The following is a 5264-nucleotide window of genomic DNA, read 5'->3' as shown; positions in this document are numbered from 1 at the left end:
CCGATAGCTTTAGTTCTTCAGTTTTTTTGTTTGCAACACTCCCCCCCNCCCGGCCCTTCTTCCTTTTACCAACACTCTTGTTAAAATTTAAATTAATCTTGAGAATATAGAATTTTAAATTTGTAACCTACATTTCCCTGGGGCATTTTTGCAAATATGATCGATGATTCTAAAATCAATCAATCGATTTATACTAAATCAAAGAGTAAAAATGATCTTGAAGCGAATAATTGAATAGTTTTGAAATAGTTAATGGTTAAATAATTTTTGCCTTGTATTTTTGGAGTTTAACGTTTTATTTCATCATTTTATTTTCAAACGTAAAAAAACTCAAATCGAACTGCAAAATTCGACATGACAATCCATATGTAAAAATACACATGATAACAAACCATTGCGCTATCCTGAATATTGATACAAAGGAATTAAAATAAAAAAAATTAAAACATATTTGTCAATTTGATTAGTAGGATAGGTGGATGGAAGGATGGATTCCCCTCCATGAACCCCGCCCCCTAAGACCCTAAAAAGGGTTATTGTGACATCCTGCTGGTTATCTGTCTAAATTGGTAGATAACTGAATACACTAAAAGAAAAATCAAAAAAATTATTTACATTAAATGGTGAAGATGTGCTCGGAAGCCACAGCTTGAAGGACCGGACATGGACAGACCTATTAAATCTGAGTGAAAACCCAAACTTGTTTAATTGAGTGTAATGACCCAGTGTTTTTTTCTTAACATTTCTTGGTAAAAAAAAAACTCTTTTTGTTGGTTCTGGCAATGTACTCTTCGTCAACGTAGGATTTGTCACTTTACTTTGATAATAGTATCTTTCCTTATCGGATGTTTGAATTTTGCAAAAGTTTGTTATATTTCTGATTTGAAGAAAGTAAATGCTACAAAAAGTGCTCAAATAGGGGGAAATGGGAAGCATTCGGGGTGATGAGCATGTGGGGTGGGGGAGTGGTGGTAGGAGGGGGGGGGGGTGATCAAATATCCGTAACATTTCCTACACGTTTTTCTCCCCAGTTTTTATCACTTTTTTGCTCTGCAGATTTGCATATATTAAATGGTTTTTTGTATCACCTGTTGTTTCTAAAATATCCTAAAATATTTAATATAAAATATAAAAAGTTAATAAACGAATTTAATTAATATTGAATAGAGTAGAGGGGGGATTAAAAATTCAAAATCACCAAATTCATAACTAATCTTTTTAAAAACAATTTTAAATATATTTAGAATTCGGAGCTAAAAATATTTTCTCGTCTTTTACATCCATTCTCTTAGAGAATGATTTCTCTTTTTTCTCTTCTCTTTTTTCTCTTTTCTTCTCTTCTCTTCTCTTTTCTTCTCTTCTTTTTTCTTCTCTTTTTTTTCTCTTTTCTTCTCTTTTCTTCTCTTTTCTTCTCTTTTCTTCTCTTTTCTTCTCTTTTCTTCTCTTTTCTTCTCTTTTCTTCTCTTTTTTTCTCCTTTTTATCTTCTCTTCTCTTCTCTGTTCTTCTCTTTTTTTTCTCTTCTCTTCTCTTTTCTTCTCTTTTCTTCTCTTCTCTTCTCTTCTCTTCTCTCATCTTCACAAATAAACTTTAAAACAAAAAGACCAAAAATATATATACAGGGTTATTCACAACGGATGAGATTCAGAGACGACTGTTCAAAAATGGCAAGCTCTGATTTTTTACATTCAAAGTTTCCTGCAGCTTTAAACTTGATTATTTTTTTGCCAAATAGTTTATAATACCATAAACGTAACTGAAGTAAACATTCAGATTGCCATGTTCACAGAGCTTTTGGTCGTCATTTAAGTCTCATCCTTTATGGGTAGCCCTGTATTATAAACACAAATATATAAATAACGTGGCAGGCTAGATTGAGGAATTCCCAGGGATTGGACAAACATTATTGAGAGCCTTTAATACTAGGTTAGAGAATATTTGAAATAATTCTCATAATAAACAAATAATTCTACAATTATCCTTATTTTTCACGTAATTGAATAAAACGACACTTTAATAGAAAATCATGGAATTAAATTAATTGGATAAAAAGTTGATTTTTGAAACTTTAAACATATTTTCCCATAAACTTCTGCTAATTTCAGCCATTAGCGGTTTATCATTCTAATCTGTCTTTACATACATACACCCAGGAACATTTGACAAATTCAAGAAAATCTAACAGATGTCGTAGAAGGAAAATACTTTAACTACGAATTAGAAATTATCTATGTATAGAGTTAGCGTTGTGTTACCTGATTGCAATGGTCAAAATAAAGTTGCGTCTGCTAGAGTTTAATGTAAACGGTAAATGATTGTTTTGTTATTCTGAAAAAAAGATGTATGATGTGCTGTAATATACTGATAAAGGATGTATGATGTGCTGTAATATTCCGAAAAAAAGATGTATGATGTGCTGTAATATACTGGAAGATAAACAGTGAAGAGAAACAACTGTACTGTGTTTGTATGCACGAATTTCTGATATTAGTAAGTACAGCAAAGTCTGCAATAAAAAAATAAATAAACGGATTTATAGCTTTCCTAATATGCATCACGATTCACGATACTAAATCAACAAATTTTTTACAAAGATTTGCAATATGTTTGTATGTAATCTATTTGCACACAGAAAGATTGACCAAGTACCAACAAATTTTATTATATTCAAAAATGTGGATGATATCTTCGGTTTTTAGATTTTTCTGTATAATTCTGACAATTCCCTCCTTTTTACCGAAGCAGAAGTGGGATAGCCACGTTATAGAGAAACGATAATTTGAAATAATCAACTTTCAAAGAGAAGATGATGGATATCTCAACCATTTTTGACCAGACACAGGTTTTATTGGCACAGGGTGTCCCAATAAACATGGGAAATTGAGAGACGACAATATCGTCTTTGATTTCCGATATTTGATAAATGACATTAAATGCATCAAAAAAAGATTAAAAATCTTATAAGCTTTCCAAAATGTGATCTAAGTTCTAATATCCTCTTTAAAACTCAAGGAGATGTTAAACATTTGAACAGTTTTGTTGATTTTATTAAATTGGAATCTGGACAAAATTCATATTATCTCCGTCCATTTTGAAGGTAAAAAATTGGTGGACCACATTTTGGAAATCCCGAGACTGGTAGTTCTCGGTGTTAAATATTTTTATTGAGAAACTACAAAATTATATTTACGAAATAACTTCGCATGGGACATAGACGATATAGAGGTCGTCATTTAATTCCCATGTTTATTGGGACTACCTGTAGAAAGATACCTATGTAAATTAAATGTACCACTTAAAATTACGTTTGCTCAAAATGTCTCAAATTTTAATTTTGAAATTTTGAAAAATCGCTACTTTAAAAAAATCTCCTTATTTTTAAACTGATATTGCGTCATAATAGACGAGGATAAAATGATGACAAAGAAATGAGAGACAATGAGAAGTTACAACTATTTTTAATAAAAGGATTGGAAGTCTAGCCTCTTAAAATTCAACAAACTATATAAGATTATTTAGCGTTATAGTGAATGTAATTATGAATAAAGATTGGAGAACAGAGTGACGATTTTAATCTGTTAAGAAAATAAATTTAATTTCCTCGAAGGTAAGTATTTGCTGTACTTTTTGGGAGGGAAAATTTAATTAATAACGTTAATTTAATTCTTCACATGAACACTTTTAATTATTTAAAATTAAATCTTTTTAATGTCAAGAAATTCTTTAATGTTTTTAGTAAAAATATTTAGATTTTATTCTTTTTTTTAAAAATGTCATTATACTCAGTGAAGCATGGTAAAGTGGGACCTCATCAAATATGATACTAAATTTAAGTTATCTGTAAGGTAATAGACAGATAGAAATATAGACAGATAGACAGATAGACGGATAGACGGATAGACAGATAGACAGATAGACAGATAGACAGATATATAATACTAAATTTAAGTTTTCTGAAAAGGAAAGGAAATAGACAGATAGACAGATAGACATATAGAAAGATAGACATATAGACAGATAGACAGATAGACAGATAGACAGATAGACAGATAGACAGATAGACAGATAGACAGATAGACGGATAGACAGATAGACAGATAAACGGATAGACGGATAGACAGATATACAGTGGGACCACGTCAAATATAATACTAAATTTAAGTTTTCTGAAAAGGAAAGGAAATAGACAGATAGACAGATAGACAGATAGACATATAGAAAGATAGACATATAGACAGATGGACAGATAGACAAATAGACAGATAGACAGAGAAAACGATAGAAATATAGACAGATAGACAGATAGACAGATAGACAGATAGACAGATAGACAGATAGACAGATAGACAGATAGACAGATAGACAGATAGACAGATCAAGACAGATAGAAAGATAGACAGATAGACAGATAGACAGATAGACAGATAGACAGATAGACATATATACAGATAGACTGATAGACAGATAGACATAGAAAATGATGTAGGAATATGGGGAGGAATAAAAGGTTATAGGACATGGGGAGAAATTATAGGATATAGGAAATGGGAAGAATTAAAAGGTTATACAGGACATGTGAAGAAACAAAAGGATATAGGACGACATAGGACATGAGAAGAAATAAAGTATTTAGGACATGAGAAGAAATAAAGGATATAGGACATGAGTAGAAATAAAAGAATATAGGACACGGGGAGAAAGAAAAGAATATAGGACATGGGGAGAAATAAAAGAATATAGGACATGGGGAGAAATTAAAGAATATAGGACATGGGGAGAAATAAAAGGATATAGGACATGGGGAGAAATAAAGGATATAGGACATGAGTAGAAATAAAAGAATATAGGACACGAGGAGAAAGAAAAGAATATAGGACATTGGGAGAAATAAAAGAATATAGTACATGGGGAGAAATAAAAGATTATAGGACATGGGGAGAAATAAAAGGATATAGGACATGGGGAGAAATAAAAGGATATAGGATATGGGGAGAAATAAAAGAATATAGGACATGGGGAGAAAAAAAAGAATATAGGACATGGGGAGAAATAAAAGAATATAGGACATGGGGAGAAATAAAATGATATAGGACATGGGGAGAAATTAAGGATATAGAATAGGGGGAGAAATGAAGGATATAGAATAGGGGGAGGTTTGATGAAAGTATAAAACCTTAAATTAACTTTATGTAGAAAAAAATGTAGATATATCTTTTTCCTCGGTAAAGCACTATTTATTCTTATTAGGTAAGTGACAGAAGGATGG

This window comes from Eurytemora carolleeae, unplaced genomic scaffold, assembly GCF_000591075.1.
Source record: "Eurytemora carolleeae unplaced genomic scaffold, Eaff_2.0 scaffold763, whole genome shotgun sequence".
Lineage (NCBI taxonomy): Eukaryota > Metazoa > Arthropoda > Copepoda > Calanoida > Temoridae > Eurytemora > Eurytemora carolleeae.
The sequence above is the reverse complement of the archived record's forward strand: the minus strand, read 5'-3'. Positions refer to the sequence as shown.